We start from the raw sequence: 23,735 nt of genomic DNA, 5'->3' as shown, positions 1-23,735 counted from the left end.
AATTTGGCCAAAGATGAATTCGGCAGGCCCTGGTACTTAATGAATCAATAAGTTACCTTATGGGATTTTAGCCACATTCTGAAATTATCTATACTGTGAAAGAAAAAATATGACTATATTTATACAGTGCTTGTGACTTTTCTTAATTTCTGAAAGTGTATAATGTGAATGTCATTTAACCAGAATGGTCTATTAGCCTGTACTGTCCATTCCTCAATTACTATGACTAAATGACAGTTCCCTATGTATGTGTGAGCTGCATAATAACATACAATTAATGGATATTCATGGAGTAGAATTGTTGTGAGCAATCACTTGTAAGTGAATTAACTAAAAAATCTATTTACATTTTATTAACATTGATTAATGAGAAATAAAAATAGAAAAATACTTATTTTCAGTCATTAACAAAGTAGAATCTGTGGGATAGTTTCACAATTATGTACCTTAAAATATGTAAAATGCCTGATAAGGGCTTTGATGGGTATGGCATTAAAGTAAACCCAATTAATATTATAAATGGATTCACACACTACTGAAGCTTTGCATATACAACCAGCTGAAATCAGCAATTTTCAAGCTTTAAGATGAATACTTGAGCAGGAAATACTTAAAAGATATGCTAGTAGATTAACCTCCTTTAGTCATATACATAGTCGGAAGGGTCTGTATTACCAATATTTTTTTTTCTGTTCACTTTATCTTCCTAAACTCTAAGTTCACAGTAAGGCTGAAAAAATCTATTCTCTTTAAGACTTGATATCTGCTGAAAAAGTGTGGGCTCATTTAACAGACTGGGGAAATGATCTTGGAAGTTAAAGGCTATTTTCATGCCATTCATTTTTAGCTTTTTTCCATATGTATGCATTTGTACCTATGCAGAAGCAATCATTCCTCATTCAATTGTACTTTGAAGAAGGTAATAAACAAAATCTATTGCCAGGATGAGAATAAAATATCAATTACTTTCTTTGTTCACTTTCTCATAGCATTGCCATGTAGAAAGATTATAGGCCCCATTCAACATTCAGAAACTGATGGAGATGAAATTCATGCATCCTTGAATCGATCTTGATCATTTCTGCACAATTCACCAATCAAGGAAAGGATAAAAAGATGGCTGCCTTTGTAAGTTTGCAATTTGCTAGATGCTTTAGAATGCCTGATTTTCAAATTTAAATTATTCCTATCTTTTCAGTCTTTACAAAAAAAAAATGATTTTTAAAAGAAATACTGACTTCTGTAACACATGGTAGAGTATTGCTTAGGATGACAAACAGATAAGAAGATTTACAAATGTTCAAGAAAAGGAAAAGTTCTTGTTCTTTGAGTGTCATTTGTGCATTGTTGTTGTTTGTTTTGTTTTATATGTGTATGTGATCATTAGGATGGAACCCAGGGGCATTTTACCTCCAAACTCTATGTCCATCTATCTCCAGCCCATTTTGGTTGTTGTTGTTGGAAACAGGGTCTCACTAGGTTGCTGAGAGTCTTGCTAAATTGTTGAGGCTGAACTTGAACCTAAGATCCTCCTGTTCAGCCTCCCAGGAACAGGAATTACAGGCATAAGCCACCATGCCTATCCATGGAGTTGTTTTTAAAAGCTTATTTAGAGGTGAATAAAAATGTTTAAACACTAGTATTGGCCATATAGTAGATTATTTCTATGAATTTCAAATATTTAAAGCCATCAGCATGAGGTCTTACATATAGAACACTATCCATCTTTTGATACCTCCCTCTCTGGCCATGCTCTTACTTTGATTCCTATAATGACTGAGCGAAAAGTGTTCCTAACCCTCTATTTCCTAGTCAAGACACTGCATAGTCAAATGCTCACATTTGCTTCTGTGACTTGACCATTAATGAATTTTCATTTTTTCCAACTTCAGAAAAGTCTTGGATCCTTGGCTACATTTCATTTGGCACATGGGGTAGGTCATGTGGGCTTTGCCTATGAGGCAACACTTACATCTATAAACAGGATTGTACAACTGTTGCTAAAAGGAGAGGGTCTCTCTCTTCTTTTATAAGCCCCAACCTAGGAAGAATTTGTATTCCTGTGGTAGGATGCTTTCAAATTCAAGCACTTCTGAAAATAAGGGAAATGCTATTAACAATAACATCAGGACGACAACTGGAAAACAGATAATCCCAGGCAAACTGGAGCACTTCACCATCCCATCATCACCTCTAACCTCATTTTGGACAACATTGGATACATTATCTTTCCTATTCTTTGGATGCAGGAAAAAAAAAGTCTTGTATTAGATATCCTCATGTAGATGTAAAGGAAAATATACTGTGATCACTTCTTATGGCTTTTCTTCAACTCAAACACATGGAAGAACAAATAAACTACCTCTTATATGGGCACTCCTCCATGAATTTTGTAGAGTTCAGCTTTGGGTAAAATATAAGGTCAGTTTCCTAAAAAATGTTCCTACTAGACATTGTCTATATCAGCAATTCTGGATAGCGCCTTCGTCTTATAATCAATTGGCAATAAGAAGTCAGAGATTGGCATCTTCTGAAAATGAAAGCTGTCAACCAAGGCCTCTGTTGGGGTAGAGAGGACTCCATCTCCACAGATGGGTCCGAAATACTCAGACAGGAACATTAACTAACTCAGAAAAAAAGTTTTAAGTAAGCATTAATAAATGACTGCACAGGGCTCACAGTTCCAAAATAGACAGTACAGTCATGATGAATATAGCCCAGGAAAATTTAACATAAAACTTACCAATCTTCCTTAGATTCACCCTACAAGAAGTTTAAAGATGAACACAAATACTAAATGAAATATGCAACATGGCCCAGCCCTAGAGAGTTGGGAGTGTAATTCAGCTACATCCTCAAGGATCTCTGACAAAAATGTTAATTTCAGGTTTGAGTAATGAGCCTCAGGCAATTCTTCCTGTTGACCTTCTCTAGATAATAGGATGGGCTTGTTTGTTACATCCCTAGCAATAAAAAACATATTATTAGTTTAGAGGAAACCAATATTTCTTTTTTACATCATGGGAGTATCTATTTTTATTGTCCCCAATGGTTTCAAATTATTAAGAAACAAGTTTTTAAAAAGGGAGATCTAAATAATAGCTGCTTCCCTTTCTTAAAATTATTAGCCTATCTGTCAGGGGATAGTTTCTGGTTTCTTCTAAAGACCACATTAATATTTATCCAAAACAAATGGGTTCATCTAGATAAGCTGTCAGCGCCACATTTCTTTGCATTATCTCCAGAACACAAGCTGTTGTTTGGTTGATTCACTCAAACAATGAATTATTTCAGGAAAGAAAGAAAACCAGTCGACCTGGTTAAGGGAAATGAATAATCATCTAAAATGGCCAAGAAACAGAGTGGTAATGAATAATCTAGGAGTTCCGCATGAAAAGGGCTTCCACATTTAATAGCTCCATGAATAAAATTTGCCTAGTTTCTGTAAATACCAGAAAACAATGATTTAATATACTTCAACTCTGTAAATGGCTAGAAACTTGTTTTTATAAGATAAATATTTCATTTGAATTAGAGAGACCACATTTTATTTTTGTTTACCATTATAAATTCTCAGTTTTATTTAGCTCCATATCATAGAAAGCTTAATGTATTTGTAGGGAGGAGAATAAGAGAGGACGGAACACTGAATGTAATGGAAGCTTCTCTGCAAACTAGAGTTCAGAAACTGGGAAAAATACGGCTAAAGAGAGAAAATGTAGGTTTTGAGTAGTCAGCCTAAAATTAATTTATATGGTAGATGCCATCATTTAAAAACAAAACAAAAATGAAAATATCCATTTCATTTAAATTTCATAGTAAATCTAATAATGGTAAATGACTTTAATCAGCTTATATAAATGCATAGGTGTATGAACACTGGTTTGTAATGCTGAATGTATTTCTTTATGAGGGATCCATTTATAAATGTTTAAGTGGGCTGAGGGTGTAGTTCAGTGGTAGAGTATTTATCTAGCACAAGTAACACACTGAGTTTGATTCTCAGCAACACACACACACACACACACACACACACACACACACACACGTACCCATTGAGATGTGTTGATGTGGGTTCTTGTTCTTAGCTATTTTTAGAAAAGAATAGCCAGAACTATTTGCTGTAACCTTAAGCAATTTTTATTATTACAAAGGTAGAAAGAAGGAACAGACCATCAAAGCACTCCATCAGAGGGATGCAGTGGAGCACCTTGAAAGACACTGAAGTTTTGAACATTAGAACAGTTTTCATAAAGATTCATTATCTCCTTTCTCCCATCCTGCTTGGCCAATAGTCTTTTTACCTCCTCTGAGCCAATGCAGACACAGGCCCACCAATTATCTCCATGGTATTAGCCTTTATTGTTAGATTTATGATTAAGATGTGTTACTTGGTTAACAAGGTCAGGGGTTACATGGTATATGCCCACTTTGGAGAAGGCTATACCATCTTCCTGCTTCCTTGGGGTTTTTTTTTTTTTTTTTTTTTTGGTGGTGGTACTGGGGTTCCTGGAAGCCCTTCTACTTCCGGGCTACACTCCCAGACCTATTTTTATACTTTTTTTATTTTGGGAAATAGGGTCTCTTAAGCCAGCGTGTCTGGTTTCAAACCTGCGCAATCCTCCTGTCTCCACCTCCCAAGTGTGGGGATTACAAGGGTGCGCCACCGCGCCCGGCTTTCCTTGGGAATTTTTTAGCCATTTTTATCTCTACCTGATAGAAGTTATTTATTATGTAAACTTGTCTTTAAAGTATAGAGACTTTGGGCTATAACTCTTTTATGTACTTAGTCATTAAAATAAGTTCTTTTAACCTTAATTTAAACTACTGTGAGAATTTAGTGTTTGTTTTAACATTCCATGGTTAGCTGGGCTAACAGCTAACTTTTAGCTGACTGAGATTAATATTAGCTGCAACTCTTGGCTGACAGCTTAGAGACAGAGAAAAGGATTTTGTTGTTTTGCCTAAGTATGAAACCTTATTCTTATTAGCAATTAATATAGCTCTTATTAATAATCAATGCAGGCTCAATACCCATCACCCATAATCTTTTGTTTCCTAAAAAGTTCAGATAACCATTAAAGTGACGTTTGTCAGCAGAATCTCAAGTGCAAATATATGGTTAAATTCTTATGAAATTTCATAGGAAGAGGGAGATGTCATTAGAGAAACAAAAAATAAAGCTAACCATGTAGCACTCTAAATGGTGGAATGTTGATACTAAATAAATGATTTGACATATTTTCGTTTTATAAACATTTAATGCAGCTACTTATTGGGAACTTAGATGTTATTTTAGTTTTCTAGGGCTCTAACAAGTATCATAGACTAGGAAGCTAAGACAACATGAATGAATGATCTTACAGATCTGGAAAATAAAAGCCTGAGATAAAATTTTAGCAGTCATGATTCCTTTGAAACCTACAGGATAAAATCATTTCTGATCTAGTTTTTAATGTTGCGGAAAGTCCTTGGAGTTCCTTTGATATGACTGTATCATTCCAATCTATCCCTCCACCTTCACACGAGCATCTTCCTCTGCTATCTTCACATGACATCCTCTTCTAAGGACATTAAGTTGTATTGGATTAAGGGCCTCCACTGTTCCAGTATGATGTCATCTTAACTAAGTACATCAACAATGACCCTATTTCCAAATAAGGTTTTCTTCATTGGTATCAAGGGCCAGAACATCAACGTAACTTTTAGGACACAGTCAAATACCTTGCACATATTGATGCTAAAGACAGTGGATTATTAGCAATTATCTTCTTTTCTTTCTTTTTTCCTAGGATCTCCAGTTTCAAAATAAACTTTGACTTGCTCACTCTCAAAATAAATAATGGTTGATAGATTTAAATGCTGCTCACATATTTAAATTGTTGTTCTTGATGTTAACTGTCAAATTACCTCTGAGGCAGATGGTCATTCTGATCACACTTTATTTGAATGCAGATATTAATCTTACGAGAGAAGCTAGAAGTTACACTAGAGTAGTGCTCATCAGAGTATGGTCCACGACCCAGTAGAGGGACAGATTGCCCTAAAAGCAAATTCAGACATTAAATTCCCATGATAGGCCATTAGAAATTTTATAAATTATTTCCACATGAGCTCTAAGCTTCTTCATCATCATATTAATAAAGTTCTCCATATTAATAAAGTCCAATTATATATATATATATATATATATATTCCTTTTGGGTCTGAGAAATGAAAGAGAGAGGAGACTTTGCTATGAGAGAGAGAGAAAGAGAGAGAGAGAATCAGTACTAAGAAAAAAACACGTGATCATTGCAGGTTTGATAAATCTGAATTAGGGTAGGAAGAGCAGCATGAACAGAAGTGAGGAAAGAGATACAAAGGGAAACTTATTTAAGGCAGAACTCTAAGTACTATATGTGAAGGAAGTAAAGGAGTATAAAATCTCCATTCTTAACTATGGTAATATTGATTGATTCAACCAGAAGTGCCTATTAAAACTGGCTAAAATGATATGGAACCAACCTAGGTGTCTATCAACAGACGACTACATAGGGAAAGTGTGGTATACACAATGGAGTTTTACTTGACTATAAAGAAGAACAAAATTAGGCTATTTGCAGTAAAATGGAACTAGAGAACAGCATACTAAATGCGATCAGCCAGACTCAGAAAGTCAAAGGTCATATGTTTTACTTCATATGTGGAAATTAAAGATAAACTAGAACAGAAAGGGGGCTTCATGAAAATTAGGAGATTGATCAGCAGAGTAGTGGAAGGAAATTGGAGAAGGGAGAAGGGCAGGGGAAAAGGAGCTTTCGAAAGAGAAATGGACCAAATAATGTCAACTGAATACATGAATGCATTGCAATCAACAGCACTCGCATGTCAGGAGAGGGGGAGAGTAGAGTAGACAGAGTAGGAAGGGCTACACATCAAGTGATAGCACGTGTGTATATGGGTGTATCACTGTGACTCTCACTCTGATGCACATGTACAGTGCACCAGTATTTTTTTAAGTTTGCTAAAATATTGATAAAGGGAAATAAAAATGCTTCCATTGACTGAAAGTTCCATCCCACATAAGATACTTATTGAAGCAGCATAAAGTTTTTAGGCTCATTCTAAACCATATGACCTGAGCTTGCATTGCCAACAAGGGAACAAAATAACATCACAAGCTCTTAGATGCATTGTGCTCAGAAGAACACATTACTCATGTAGAAATTCTACTCATGTAGAATTTTTGCCAAAAAGTCATTGCCAAGATCTGATCACAAAGAAGCCATCATGCAAACACAAACTAAAAGAATTTATAGAAAACAATTGTATTGTATTCTTCAAAAAAAAACATCTAATGTGCTGGGCATGGTGGCTCACGCTTGTAATCCCAGTGCTTGGGAGGCTGAGACAGGATGATCACACAGGTTCTAAGACAGCCTCAGCTACTTAGTGAGGCTCTTAGCAACTTAGTGAGACCCTGTTTCCAAATAAAGTATAAAATAGGTCTGGAAGTATAGCCCGGAGGTAGAAAAGCCCTTGGGTCCCACCCCCAGTAACACACAAACACACACACACACACACACACACACACACACACACAAATGTCTAATGCAAACACTACATCATTTGGTAAGAAATTTTAAAAATCAGCTGAATCTTTAGTTAACTATAGAATGTGGGTGAATAAAAGAATAGTGGATACCACTGTGAACTACCTGTGAACAGCATGTGAAATAATAAATGTATACTCTAGAAAAGCTGAAATTAAAAAAATTAACTGATGAAGCATGTTTTTGGCTTTAAATTTTTTTTTAAATTTTATTTTATTGGTGCACTGTATTCATACATCATAGTGGGATACAAACTTTTGTAGACATACATGCACACATCGCCCAGTCAGCCCCCACCCGATCCCCACCCCATTCTCTCCCCATCCCTCCTTCCCATGCTTGGCTTAGTGGTTGACATCTAGTATTATAGCAATTTATCCAAAATTAAAAATGATAATCTCACATAACAGTTTCATTTGTCTGATACCAAGCGTTTGATGATTTAAAGATAGCATTTCAATATTTCTTTTTGCTTTCTTTCTTACTAGAGCATATTTTTTTCTGTTTTTTTAGGTGAAACTATCATATATTTATATATTTATTTTTCAGAAAAAAATCTATCCTAATATGGAATATGAATTCTAAATACCCAAAACGATCTTGAAAAAGAACAAAGCTACCATATAAAGCTACAATAATTGAAACAGTGTAGTACTGTTCTAAAGGCAGATATATAGACCATTGGAGTTAAATACAAGCCTAGAGCTAAATTCTTCCCTATATTGTCAAGTTATTTTTGACAAGGTTTCCACGAACATTTGGTGGTGGAAATAATAATCTTTTAACTAAATATTGTTGAAAAATAATAATTACATGGAAAAGAATAAAATTGGACCTTTACCTAATCCCATATACAAGTATTAACTCAAAATAGATAAAAGACCTAAATATAAATCTTAAGACTATAAACTTTTAGGAGAAAATCTGGGTCATAAAACCTCACAACATTGAAACTGGCAGTGATTTCTTGGATATGATTTCAAGAGCCTTATAAACATAAACTTAATTTCCACCAACAATATGTAGTAAAAATTAAAAAGGAACTTAAGATGAAAATCTATTTTTTGTGGCCCTGTGGATTATATCCAGGGACATTCTACATCTAAGCTATACTCCTAGCCCTTTTTTATTTTGAAACAGAGTCTTGCTGAGTTGCCATGAACCTCACTAAGTTGCTGAGGCTGGTCTTGAATCTGTGATTCTTCTGTTCCCAAACTCCCAAGTACTGGAATTATAGGAGTGTGCCACCATGCTCGGCTCCATATTTTATTTTATTTCTTACTTTAATTGTACAAATTTAAGTAATATAGTGTCATAATTTGATACTTGCATAGAATTAGTAATGACAAAATCAAAGCAGTTAACATAAGAGATTCTGCCTGGCATAAGTTCATTACAGATGAATGGCAATGACTACTAGATTTCTTCATTCCTTTTTATGAATAATCACTGGATATTATCATCAAAAAAAAATAAATTAGTTTTGCATCTTTCTTTTATGTGTACTGCTTCCAAAATTTAAGTTGAGTAACTTTAGATTCTATATTAAAGTAATACAGTGGTACATGTTTTGAATCTTTTTTTATTAACTTACCTTTGAGTTACAAATTACCTCTTGGAATTCAACCTCTAGTTTCTTTATTTTAGCACACCTAACTCTTCTTTGAAAGCCTTGTAAAAAATTTTAGTCAAAGCAATAAATAGCCTTGGAATATGCCTATATAATTGGCCCACATTCTAAAAAGGAAAAGTAATAATTACAGGAGAGTGATAAAGGGCCTTTGATACAAAAATAAGATTCAATTCTCCACCCAGTTGAAGGTAGAAAGAGGTATGTACAAAATTTTAGGATCTTGCTTCTTTTTTTTTTGGTGGTATTGGGGTTCCTGAAACCCTTCTACCTCCAGGCTACACTCCCAGGTCTATTTTTATATTTTTGAAACAGGGTCTCTTACGCCAGCGCAGCTGGCTTCGAACCTGCATGATTCTCCTGTCTCCGCCTCCCAAGCGTGGGGATTACAAGTGTGCGCCACCACACCCGGCTTCAAAATTTTAGGATCTTTGAAGAAAAGCTTAGAAAATATTTCTTCCCTTTGTCAGATTCTGGCTTCTTCTATAATGAGAGTGATCAGTATTATTTGATAAAAACTATATTTTTGATGATAATTTTTTTAGATGCTTAACATTTCTCATCTTCTCTACAGTTACTAATTTATCTCAGTCTATTGATTCTATGACTTAAAATACAGTGAAGTAGGATGAGAACGAATCTCTGTTTGACTATCTTATATTTTATCTTTAAAATGTTACTTATTTTTCTGGAGCTGATTACACATTAAGCCTCAGTTTCGGGAGTTGCCCAAACTTTGGAATCCTCAGTTTTATTAGTGGTAAGTGACAAATTATATTTCACTAACTGTACTGATTTTTAAAAGGAATCAATCTTTCTATTTCTCTCCTTTTTATGGGCAGAGATGCTGAGAACTGACCCACACTTGTGATTACAATGTACATTCCCCTGTGGAGGAATGGTGAAAGTACACAGCTACACTCTGAATCTCAAGCCTTTCCCAGAGACATCCCCATGAAACCATAGAGAGTGGACATAAAAGCATCAGCAAGGGGTTCTAATGAGCATATGTGACAGGTAAAGAATTCTTTCTATGTGGCAAGGGAGATATTTCAGGCAATTTGACCTAGAATTTTTTTTATCCTTTATCAAAATGTAGAACTATAGACACATAGCCTATATATATTCACACATCGAAAACAACACTCAGAGAGGTCAAGAACATACAGGGCAGGTCTAGGTGGCAATTTCTGGTAGAACAGGTGGTTACAAATAGTTTTTTATAGAGCATATGTTGCAGGAGGATCAACCTTCCTCTTGTTCTTATACTAAAGAATGGTGTAAGAAAAGTGAAGTTTGGAGAGCCAATCGAAGTCTCATAGTAAGTGCATGTCCTCTGAACAACCACAAGAAAAAATTCTGCTGAATAAAGCCCAATCAAAACACAGTGCCCCTTTTGACAAAAAGAATAAGTATAGGAAATGGAATCAGCTGCAGCAAGAATCAGTGGATGGTAAAAATCAGGTTTCAATAACAAAGACCAAGTGTGATGATAAAGACCATCAGTAGACATGCCCCTGATCTTGTCTCATAGTGGACACACAAGGACACAATGAGGCAAAGTCAGAGGCATTTCTGCCAGGGCTTGAAGAAGAGGGGCAGAGAGTTAACAAAATCACTTTATACTCTCTATGTAATTTGCTAGAGTAGGTCAATGGAACACTGCATATAACTCTCACCATTCTGAGAGTTCCGCCATTCTAAGCAAACCTTATTATTGTTTTAGGTGGAAGATCCATAACTGGATGCAGTCAAGTTTTTGGTTCCCAAGGCAGGTCAGTCACAGTGCTAATGTTGTTGGTATGTGTCCTGTCTGGAGTGGCACACAACTTCAGAGTCCACAATTGCATCTGGAATGGATGAGAAGAGAAGTAGAGAGGACCAATCTCCTGGCTATAGAAGGGGTGTTGGGGTAGATGTACTCTCTGAGTAACTTGTAAAGTGATAGCACTGAAGACTGATGACATGTCTGATTCTAATGAACACCATTGTTTCAACTATGGTGGGCAGAAAAATTGCTCTCCCAGTGAAATGAAGATGAAGAGAAGTTATAGAAATAAAAGAAAAAATGACAGATTTTTTTTATTTAGCAAGTATACTAGTAATCATTTTTATTAAGAAATGGTGAATTGAGGTGTGTATGGTGGTGCATACACATAATCCCAGTACTTAGAAGTGGGAAGCTGAGACAGAAGGATCACAGGTTAGATGTCAGCCTCAGCAACTTAGTGAAACCCTGTCACAAAATCAAAAATAAAAAGTTATATACAATAATAATAGTTGCACATGCTTATAATCCCAGCACTTGAGAGGCTGAGACAGAAGGATTGCAGCAAGTAGTGAGACTCTTATCAACATAGGGAGATCCTGTTTCAAAACAAAGAATATAATTGGGCTGGCAGGTATAGCTTGAAAGTAGAAGGCCCCTGGTTTCAATCCCCAGTACCACAATAAAAATTGAGAGAAGAGAAAAGATAAAGGAAGGGAATGAGGGAGGAAAGAGGAAAGAAGGAAAAAAGAAGAAAAGAAGGAGGAAGGGAGGGAGGGATTGGCAGTGTGGTATGGAAATAGAATGCCAGAGTTCAATCTCTAGTACCAGAAAAAAAAAGTTAATTAGTCCTGCTTGAATTATTATACCAATGGTTTTTTTTTCTTAGTGCTTCCAGATATGAACTTTCACAAAAATGTAAAATTAGGGAGGAGAATACAAAACAAAACAACACACACACACACACACACACACACACACACGTACGTCTCCTTTCCCCTCCAATTCTGGGAAAGCTCAAGGGAAAACACACATCCCACAAACTCTGGGAAGCTATGGATTGGATAGAGATGCTGGTTCTTGTTGTTGTCATTGTTGTAACTAAAGAAATTGCCTACCTGCACAATCTTTAACTTTCTGAAATATCAGTTCCCTTTATTTTTCTTGCCCAAGGTATCTTTCAACATTACACTTTTGATTCTATGATTTGAGACATTGCCTAAGTTATACTCAAAATGCCTAAAAGCATAGAGGAAAATGCAGGATTTTGGATTTACAGTAGACACCAGTGATGCCCTTCGCTCTGCTCCATGCATCTGTCTTCTGCTTGCTGATACAGGTTTTGCTGCTAAATGCTCCTACCTGAAAGGATTGCCCTGGAGAGAGGGTAGTGCCTGAGCCAGTCACAGACTAAATAAGGTGGGATGATAAAATCTTAGCTTCTTTGTCTGGAAGCAAAATCTGAATCTGAGGCTCCATCTAAAATCATGTGCTTTCTGGTCTCCTACTTGTCCCTCTCTGGTGTTCCTGTTCCTTCTTCCAGGCTTCTCCTGGAAGTGCTTCCTTCAGAATCACTTGTGCCCAAACCCTTGGATCAGGACTACTTCAGGAAGAACATTAGCTAAAGAAGAAGGTGTGAGGCTACACACCTGTAACCCCAGTTACTGAGGCTGAGACAGGAGGATCAAGGGTTCAAAGCAACCTAGTGATTCAAAACAAATATTAAAAGGGCTAGGAGTGTAGCTATCTTGGAGGTAGAATGCCCCTGGTTCAATACCCAGTGACACACAAAAAGGAAAAGAAAGAAAAGATAAGAAAAGAAAAGAAAGAAAGAAAGAAGGAAGGAAGGAAGGAAGGAAGGAAGGGAGGAAGGAAGGAAGGAAAGAAGGAAGGGAAGAAAGAGAGAAGAAAAGAGAACATCTCTGACTTGAAACTTGGTTATACTTATCAGCCACAAAACCTCAAAACCTGTCATTTAATCCCAAAACACATCTTTGTCCTACTTCATAAAAATAATCGATATCTCTTCTCAGTTTATAGAACCACTGTGAAGATTTAGGAGCTGATATATGTGGAGTACTCAGCATGGGTTCAGAGTGCAACATGCACTCAATAAATGTTAGTTGAATGTGAATATCTGCTGGCATGTCTTGGCTTCCATTATTTAAAATTGACACTCTTATTTTTAGCTTTTTCTGCTCTTCACCAGCTGGTGTGCTAGATTCATATTTATTACACAGAATTTGTACATCTCTTTCCTTAGTTACTCAGCTCTTGTCTCTTGTATTCATATTGTGCTTAGCAGATTTGAGAAGAAGGTAAGATTCTGTGGTCACAGTTGAGCCACTTTTACCAACCCCTGTGGAGCTGGATTGAAGAAATGACACTCATCACTCAACCCATAGAAATCTATAAAATAAACTACAAAATTAACTAAAGAAGCCCAAAAGTCTAAAATATGTTTCTGTCCGCCCAAAAATGATGGCTTTCTCATTATGCAAAGTACAAGAAAAATTTGGACAATTCTCTGGGAAATTCAGGACTCCCTCCACAGAAACAAAGGGCTGAATTTGTCACTCATTTTCTCTAGGTCATTATTTGTATTTATCAGCAGAATGAAGTACTTGGTATAATGATGCTGGTTATCTCTTTTGTTCTGGAGAATGGCAGAAAGAAGGGAAAAAGAAAGAAAGAGAGAAAGAAAGAGAGATAGAAAGAAAGAAAGAAAGAAAGAAAGAAAGAAAGAAAGAAAGAAAGAAAGAAGAAGAAAGCAAGCTAGCTCTCCTTTATTTTATTTTTGGGCCTGGCTTAGTTTCTGAATTCAGAACTAAAATATACTCCAAACTTTCTCTGGGGAAAATTAAAGATCCATTTTCCACCCTTGGAGGAGATGCATCCACCATAAAATATGGGCACCTGGACAACTCATAGAGATTTATGATCCTTTAGCAAGTCACCTAGGCTCATTTGCATAATTTTCTTTCCTTTAATTCCTGGAGTAGCTAGAGAGAGAAATAAAAAAAATAATTATTTAATGTTCTTAGGTCATATTATTTAGAAAGGCTTATGACATCCTAGCAGCTTTCAAATGCCATAGTCCTTGAAATCATAATGTGTTACAAGTATGGATTTTTAAAATATGTAGGGTTTGATGGAATTGATTTTTCATTTCCATTAGAAACACTCTTCCCTTTATGAATTTTATTAGCATGTATTATTCAAATGTTATTTTTATTTACTTTTAGCTGTTGACAAAGAACATAAAAAAGAAAAGGTTTATGAGCATACAATTACATTTAAATTGTTATACAAAGAGTAAGGAATAATGTTCCCCTTTGAAAAGATAAAAACATTACATTTTTAAAAAAAATCACCACAAGGCCAAATTACAATGGCTAAGTGGTTTTGCCTTTAGTGCTGGAACCCAAAACAAATGATAGAAAACAAGCAACTGAGCCTAGGCCTTTATTATTCAGGATTTCCTCAATCTTACATACCACACAAAATTGATGGCAAGTCTCATTTTTTTCTACCATCCAAGCAAATCTCCACATTGCCTCATGGGGACAGAGGTCGCCTAGGATGACCTCATGTCTGCCCATACCTAATATCATCATCATCTTGGCTTTAATCATTTTAGTCTTTCCATAATCTTGTAAGTCATAGCTGAGCTGTGTTATGATTATACGGGGCTAGTGACATCATCCAGAGTCACCATGGGCAATCGGACAGGTAGAAGGCCTGAGCTGGGAGAAGCAGGGCTCCGAATCTTCAGGGAGCACTCTCAGAGGTGTGACTGCTTAGGCGAGTACTTGCTGTTGCTGTTTTGGTGGGACTTGAAAAAAAAAACAACCATGTTGTCAGTAGTCAGTGAAATCAAGTAGTTGTCTCTAGTTCCATGTGTTTATTTATGGTGTAATGAGAATAACATCTTTGTGTAGAAAAGATATAGTCTAGCTGGGAGTAGTGTCACATTATAATATAATCCCAGTACTTGGGAGGATTGCAGGTTTGCGGCCAGCCTCGGCTACTTTGTGAGGCCCTCTGCAAATATTTCTTGAGTGAATGATAACAAAAAAAATATAAACTACTTTCTTAAACCAAAAATAAAAACTTTAGTAGCACTAGGCACCACTATGTATATTCAAGTAGCTTCTATTGTTATGTTTCTATATATGAGTATATATGAGAAATATATTTTAAACCAAAGTAGAAAACCAAAAACAGTTTTACAACTGACTAAAACATTTAGGAAGGCCAAAAGCATTCAATGTGAAATAGAGGATTAAAGTGATTATCTACAAAATATAAAGCCCAATTTCATGTACTTCCAGTTCTGCAACTATTTGGGGAAGATTATAACATTTTTTCTTATATTTTCTCCTCACTTAAAAATTCTGCTTTTATTTTATTACTGAAAATGATAAGCCTTTAGATAATTCTGTTTCTACATTGCTTATAAACAGTAAAAATTATTTAACTATGTGAAAACAAAGGACAAAAGTGGTGCGATGATTTGAATATTGGTTGTCTACAAAGGTGTGTGTTTAGAGAGTTTGTTCCCCTATGTGATCAGAGATGAAGGAACCTTTAAGAGGAAAAGCCTAGCTTAGGTAACTGGGATGCTGAACTTGGATATGAAACTGGTCCCATGAGTGAGTTTTTGTGAAACCAAGTTGTTATAAAAGCCTGAGCCTCTCTCTTGATTCCTGTTGGGCAGTGTAAGCTCTCACACACATATTCTCACCATATGATACAGCCAAGAGGACCCTCATCAGAGCTGAACAGATGCTAGTATCATGCCCTTGAACCTCCAGCACTGTGAGCTAAGCAAACCTCTTTCCTTTATAAAGTAGCATGCCTCTGGTATTTCATTGGAGTCACAGTGGATGAATAAAATTGGATTTGATAAAATGGAGAAGACAACTTTCATATTTAATACACTAACTATAATAGACTGTTTCTCCAATTTCTTTGTAAAAGATCAATGAATTCCATGCAGTAACAATTTTAAGGTTTAAGACTTACATGAAAAGCATAAATAATATTCTTATAAATCAAATAAAAATTGATAAAGGCTATTTTTGCCATAATCCCCCCCAACACACACACACATGCACACCAGTAGCTCATGTGTTCCTTCATAGCAAAGCAATTTAGCCAGACATGGTGGTGCACACCTGCAATCCCAGTACGTGGGTGACTAAAACAGGAACATCACAGGTTTGCAGCCAGCTCCACCAACCTAGTGAGGCCCTGGGCAATTTAGTGGAATGCCTGTTTAAAAAATGTAGGGTTAGAGGTATAGCTCAGAGATAGAATGTCCCTGGATTCAATCCTCAGTACCCCTCCTCTCTTCAACACACAGCAACTTAAAATAAACTAAAGGAAATGAAGCTCTAGCAATAGATTTTCATCATGATCCATTAATTGACAAGAACAAGGTTAAATAAAATGAAGCTTACAAATGGGCACATTAATCTTAAAGTGATTGTTGTTTTGGATTGTGTGTTTGTTTTCCCAACATGTCACTTTTCCCAAGCACTGAATCAGATTTCAATTCCAAAACTACAACCATGCCGATACTGATAATGCAAAGCGAAGGAGTTTCTGAGTTTCCACATCCATAAAAGTGCCCCGATTCTTTCATCTCACTGTGAGACTTGATTTCACTGGGCTAGATTATCATTAATCTTCCTGCTCCAGGAGTCTACTTTATTATGATTCAAATATTATAGCGGACCTTTTTATAAGGAGAAAACTGCTTCTCTTTACATATTTCAACCTTATCAACTCGTTTGAAGGGTAATTTAGTTCCTTCCCTGTCTAAAGTGATTCATCAGCTCGTGAACTGTTGACACTTTGTACTGTCAAGTTATTCGACCCAGGTTAGTAATGGGGGTCATCTTACCAATGCGGAAGCATCAATTGACTACTTGACAATTTTCCTCAATAGACCCCCCAAATGATCAATATGCTGTCTTACTTGAAACAAATATATCTATCAAAATACCTTGACAATAGTATAATGTTTTTATGGACATATGGGCTAACAAAAAGGATGGAGAGCATAATTTTGTGCTCAAAATTCTTCACATCTTCCTGCACAGATTCTAGGCAGCCATACAGGATACTATCATGCAACGAAATTCCCACGAGATCTATAAGCCTAGAGAAGATTTTTTTCCAAAGTTGCTTCTTGTACTTTTCTGTTGTCCCTCTGTTTTTGTGCTCCTCTACATTCATGACTAATTAAAAAGAAACTCATGGCTGAAATGATAAAGATATGACCACATGCTGTTATGTGGCCACATAACAACATAGTAAAAAGTCAACTGAGTACAATTTCCATTGCATTAATCCTATTAAACAGCTCTAAAGACTCCCCATTGCTCTTTTGTAGGAAATTCTCTTACCTAAAAAAGGAGGTTGAATCATTAGCAATGAGGGAAATGTAAATTAAAACTACGATGAGATTACATCTAACTCTCTTTAGAACAGCAATCATCAAGAATACAAACAATAAGCCAGGTATGTTGGCACACACTTGTAATCCCAGTACTTGGGAGGCTGAAACAGGGGGGATCATAGGTTAACAGCCAACCTGAGCAACTTAGTGAGGCCCTCTGAAACGTAGTAAGACTCTGTTTTCAAATAAAAAATAAAATAGGGATGGGGTGTAGCGCAGAGGTAAAATGTTCCTGGGTTCAATCCCAGTAACACCGAAATATAATAATAATAATAATAATAATAATAATAATAATAATAGACACTGATAAGGATGTGGGGAAATAGGAACCCTTGTATACTGTTGGTAACATTGCAAATTAGAATAACCACTATAGAAATCAACATGGAGGTTTCTCAGAAGACTGGAAATGGAATCACCATATGACCCAACCATGCCACTCCTGAGTATCTTTCCAAAGTAACTGAAGTCAAAATATTATAGCAATACATGCACATCTATGTTTCTAACAGCATGATTCACAATACCCAAATAATGGAACCAGCTTAGGTGTCTGTCAGCAGATGAATGGATTATAATACTATGGTGTATACACATAATAGAATTTTACTCAGCTATAAAGGAGAACAAAATCATGTCATTTTCAGGGAAACGGATTGAACTAGAGAACATTATACTGAGATTAACCAGCTTCAGCAAATAGTTGTATGTTTTTCTCATATATGAAAGCTAGAGAGAAACAGGGTAACACAAGAAACTTCAGATTAAAGAGGAGAGACTCTAGTGGAGTGAAGGAAGAGGGTTAGAGTGGGTGGGGAGAAGAGACCTGATGAAGGAAACAGTTCAAATAATAAAATGGTAGATTTTATTTTATGCATATTTTACCATAAAAAAAGACAGTAAATTTGATACAACAGAAAAAAAGCTATGTGTATATACAATGTTATCAACACCAGCCTTAACAACATGCACAGAAGGGGAGGGAGTAGGGTAGAGTCCAGAAGTTGAAGGAAAACACTACGAGTGCTGTGTGCATGTATGTAATATCACTCTGAATCTCATTATCATGCATACTTTTTACAGTGCACCAATAAAAGTATATTTTCAAAATAGAAGGTTGAATGTCCTCAAATATTTTTGAGAATTCCCCTAAATTATAGGTGGATTACACCTATAATCCAAATACTCCCTGGGTCCAGAAACAGCAGGTCCTAGTCAATATCACTTTCCTTTTAGTAGCCCTCAGGTAAGCAGGTAGAGGAAACCAGAGATGTCACACATGTAAAACTCCTGCAAATGCCACCTCCCCACCTTCACCTCGCCCCCTGCTGACCTCCACATCTCTACATTCTTATGCTCTGTGCCTGATAAAGGGAAACAGGACTTGGCATCCTGGGAGTACCTCTTTCAGAGAAGGTTCCCCTAGCAGAGCCATTGAGATTTTACTGACACGGGTCTTTTTTCTAGTCCGCAGGTCTCTTCTCTCTGAATTCCAAAAGAACCCCTGGGGAGAAAGGCCGGCTGTGGTTTTGAATGACAGTAGACACTCTAAAAAAATAAACCAGCAGGAAATTGTTTCTGGCATAACTTCAAGGGCATCTATCTATACAGATCATGGAAGGGCTGCTTATGTACACCATAGAATGCAAATATCCATGTAGCACATGTCAAATCACCGTGCTACTCACCCAGGATATGCAAGGGAAATGTTCATACAAAGTTGTCTAGTGTGAAAGCTGAGTCTGCAGCCTGATGGAGCAGCTGAATCACTAAAGGAGGAAAGCCCAGACCATCCCATCTTCAGAATGAGGGTAGCTGCAGCTGACACCATCGGCTGTGAATGGCAGGGACGTTTGGGATCATCTCTGGTGTTCAGCTGGACAAAACCCAAAGTTGTTCTTCTACGTCGTTCATATCAGAAGCACAGCATGGGCCTGGGGAAGCTAACCCAAGGCAGATGCCCACCCTGTACCTGGAACCAAGACACCTTCTGATTCTAGGTCCTGTTATTCATTCTACCCAAACTCGTGTGTGTGTGTGTGTGTGTGTGTGTGTGTGTGTGTGTGTGTGTGTGTTTGTGCCCTCTGCTAAGTTTTCCTTCTGGGAAAAGATTTACAGTCCCCTTTTTACTTTGACCTCTGTGCTAACCTTTTCCTATGATATCTGATTTGCTCTCCTAACTTTTCAAGAATCTCTTTGTGACTTTTTAATAGATAATGAATTAAGGGAGATTTCCTTTTGCCTTTAAGATCCAATCTTGTTAATATCCAGTCAGTCGATACTATTTGTCAATTATTTATACCATCTATACTATATGTTTCAATGGTAACAGCAACAGAGAGAAGGTATGTTCCTTGCACTAGAAAAAGCTGCAGTCTATTTGGAGAAACGTTTAGAACCAAGACTAGGAAATACATGATCAGATGCTTAGGGCTTATTAGAAAGAATGCCTTTAACAGGATTTCAAAAGAAGTAGAGTTTGCTGTGACTGTTTTGGAGTAATCAAACACATTTCTAAGAAGAGTTGGCATTGGAGTTCAGCCAATGAAACTGGCTACAGATTTGTCTGCTACTGAATCATGAGGCAGAATTCAATGTGAAGAATGAACTAATGTGGGGAACTAAGGAATTCAACAAGATGTAACCACAGTCAGTCATGTGTAAGGATCCAGGGTGGTGGCTACAGGAAGAGGAGGAGAGCCCGTCCTGGGTCTCTTCCCTTTCCTCCTCTCCCTTCCTCCACTCTACTCTTCTGCTGTTTCAGGCTCTATGTTGTTGGCTTCTGGCTAAGTGTGACCAATAGAAGAACAGGCAGAAAACTGAAAGTTAGAAGGAAAAATAAAAGTTGGTTTTCCCTTGACTTCACTGCTTTGGATGTTTCTTCTCTATGGCTTTTGTCAAGAGGCCTACCATGTGCTCTTCTGACTGAAATAAAATAGGATTGTGGGTATAGCGCAAAGGTAGAATGCCCCTGGGCTCATTCCCCAGTAATACACACACACACACACACACACACACACACACACACACACACACACTTGCTTATGATGATCTATAGCTGCTATAGCCAGAGAGTGAAATTGTAGTGAAGATACCATCCATTTCTCAAAGCCTTTTGCCCTTACTTTTTAGAGAAGTTGGCCAAACCCTGTTCCACTTTTCCATGTAGTAGCCGACATATCTACTGATGAACTTCCAGGATTTCAAAGCAGAAGTAATCCCATCCACATCTCTGCCACTCTTTCTAGATAAAGTTCTGTAACATCATTCACAATTCAGCTTTCTTGGTGGCTGGGATTGTCACCGTCATCACAATCCCCCCTCCAGATTATAGTGACAGCCACCTCACTCACCCATTTCCATATGGCCCCATGTACAAACATACAAATTAATATTTTAAAAACATAAATTGGGCTACTTTTGTGATCAACACTCCTTACTGTTCTTAGGATACAATTATTACACTTTTTATAACCTTGAGGCCCCCGCCTACATCTGGGATCCCATGTCTTATGTCTTCTTGGTCCAGCCACTCAGACCTGATTAAAGTGCTTCCAACAGGCCAAACTTCTTCTTTTTGCTCCACTGATTAGAAAATTCCAGATGTAGACCCTCACAGCCAGCCATTTCTTGACACTCACATCTTACCACAGCTGCCGTCCACTCAGAGAAGTCATCCCTAATAATCCCAGCTTTAGTGCTGCCCTCTGTAATAATCCCAGTCCTTCAGCACTGCCCTCTATTCACTTGATATCAATCCACTCACCTTCTTCATAGCACTCACAGCTGTCTGAAATTATCTTGTTTCTTTTTGTGTTAGTGACTGTTTCCCACATTATAGTATAAGCTTCACCAAAGCAAGAGCCTTGTTTCTCGGGTTCATTGTTGCATTGCTAATGTCTAGAATAATTCCTGATACCTAAATTGTCTTTAAGGCTTTTCAGATAAATGCATTAATAAATTGTATAATAAATATTCATTTATTTGTATTTTGTTTCAACCAAACCTCAATCTCTTAGAAGCCAAGAATCTTGCAATTGTGATATAATTGGCACATTATAGGAAAACCCAAGTTCTATTAATGTACTTAATAAATGTCTATTGAACAAATAATGATCTCTTAAGGAAGTCATTGAATGAATACTTAAAGATAATGAAAATGTATATGATCATTAGCAACAGTTGCTTTGAATCGCAGTATGATCTATAATCACAATGCACTAATAAAATTATAAAAATATAAAATGATTTTACAAGGGTCTGGCGTGGTGGTGCACGCTTGTAATTCCTGTGCTTGGGAGACAGAGACAGCAGGATGGCACAGGTTTGAAGCCAGCCTCATTGGCTTAAGAAACCCTGTTTCCAAATAAAAATATAAAATATGTCTAGGAGAGTAGTCCGGAGTTAGAAGGGTTCCATCCCCAGTACCACCAAAAAAAAAAAAAGTGATTTTATGAGGGAAAAAAAAACTTGTTTTATCCTAGGACTATGCAAACTATAACTAAATCAGTTTAAACCTTAGGATATTCTTTATTGATGGCAGATAATGATAATATTGAACTTTTCACATTTTTTTAAAATTTTAGATTATTGACTGTCATGGTTTCAATTTACCTTATTGGCCAATTGTTTTGCCTTCAAACTACCATAAACACTGGAAGTGTCTCTGGTTGGTTTGTGTTGGCATATATTTACCCAGTGGGAAATCTACAAACTGTCATCTGCAAAAACAGTCTATGTCAGACCAGGTCCTGGACTTAGATGGCTGATAGTATTATGATGAAACCAATTTAAAAAGTAAAATTAAACCGGGCGTGGTGGCGCACGCTTGTAATCCCCGCGCTTGGGAGGCAGAGACAGGAGGATCGCGCAGGTTCGAAGCCAGCCGCGCTGGCATAAGAGACCCTGTTTCAAAAATATAAAATAGGTCTGGGAGTGTAGCCCGGAGGTAGAAGGGCTTCCAGGAACCCCAGTACCACCAAAAAAAAAAAAAAAAGTAAAATCAAAGCAATGTTCCTCCAGCTTCTTTTTATCGTGGCTCTGTTCACATATCCTTTGGTTCATTCAAATTTGGCTCAAGATAAAGAAGAGTAAACAAATGAATATCATAGTCTTTTCCTTTCTAAGGTAATTTACACTGAAGAAAGAGAAAATCAGTCTTTGTGGGTGTAAATTCATTCAAAATCAGCTCTCCAAATTCCAGATTGTTACCAGTGTAGATGCTCTGCTTGAGGTTCAAATCCTAGTGCTCAGCAATCACCAGTGAAGGTCAAAGTGAGTTCTGATTCTATAAGAAACACACGTGCTGTGTGCACACATTGGTATCACTTTGAGCCTCACTATGATATATAATTACAATGCACCAATATAAGTATATATTTAAGGAGATCCCATTTACATTTGCCAACACATGCATGTCCAGATCAGATGTAGTCAGTGTCCGCACTTGGAGGTAGGGAGTGAGTATTTGTGTCATCTGGGAAGGCAGCTGTCAGACCTGGCAGGACACAGTCACTTTGCAGGTCAGGACAGCCCAGCATCTGCTCCTCAGCTTTGCAGATCCAGAAAATGGAATATGTCAGTGTGTTTGTAGTTGATTAATCGATGGGAATTTATAAGAGACTGATGGACAAAAAAAGAGTGCCAGTTTAGCAATTTACACTAAGAAATGCAAATGCCATGTGGTTGAGAATGTTTATGCCAGCAGGAGAATGCAGCCTTGTAATGACAGGAGAAGGTAAATCAGAAGCAGAAGTTTGCTGGGTGAGTGTGGACTTGGATCAGGAGGAGGACATTGGATGACCTTAATAACCACTGTCATTTAGGCCTGGTGCATCCGTCTCCAAATTGAGGTGTACTTGCCAAGAAGGCAGGACGCTTGGAAACACACTGACAGTTCTTGCTCGCTGGCCTTCCTTTTTCTAGATTCCTTGCCAGATAGCCACAGATCCTCTTTCAAAGCATGTTAATGTCATTAAATAGAACACATATGTCTTTATATTCAATGAGGTTTCATTATAAATAGTAATGAGCTGATACTTACCAGGTGTCAGGAAGGATTAGATATATGCTAACAATGTTGCCGCCAATTTTGTTATAATGCTTGTTTTGAAAACAGAAGCTTGTTCCAAAGTGAGCTATTAGGGAACAATTTGAACATAACACAAATTTCATTTGCTTATGTGCATTTTTTTCTGCAGAAAATAGTAGACAAGTGCAGACAACTGTGTTCAGTTGAAACAAACTGCTAAGGAGTACACAAAATGTACCACA

The sequence above is a fragment of the Muscardinus avellanarius genome, assembly GCF_963383645.1.
Source record: "Muscardinus avellanarius genome assembly, chromosome: 4".
Classification (NCBI taxonomy): domain Eukaryota; kingdom Metazoa; phylum Chordata; class Mammalia; order Rodentia; family Gliridae; genus Muscardinus; species Muscardinus avellanarius.
Note: the sequence above shows the minus strand (reverse complement) of the source record.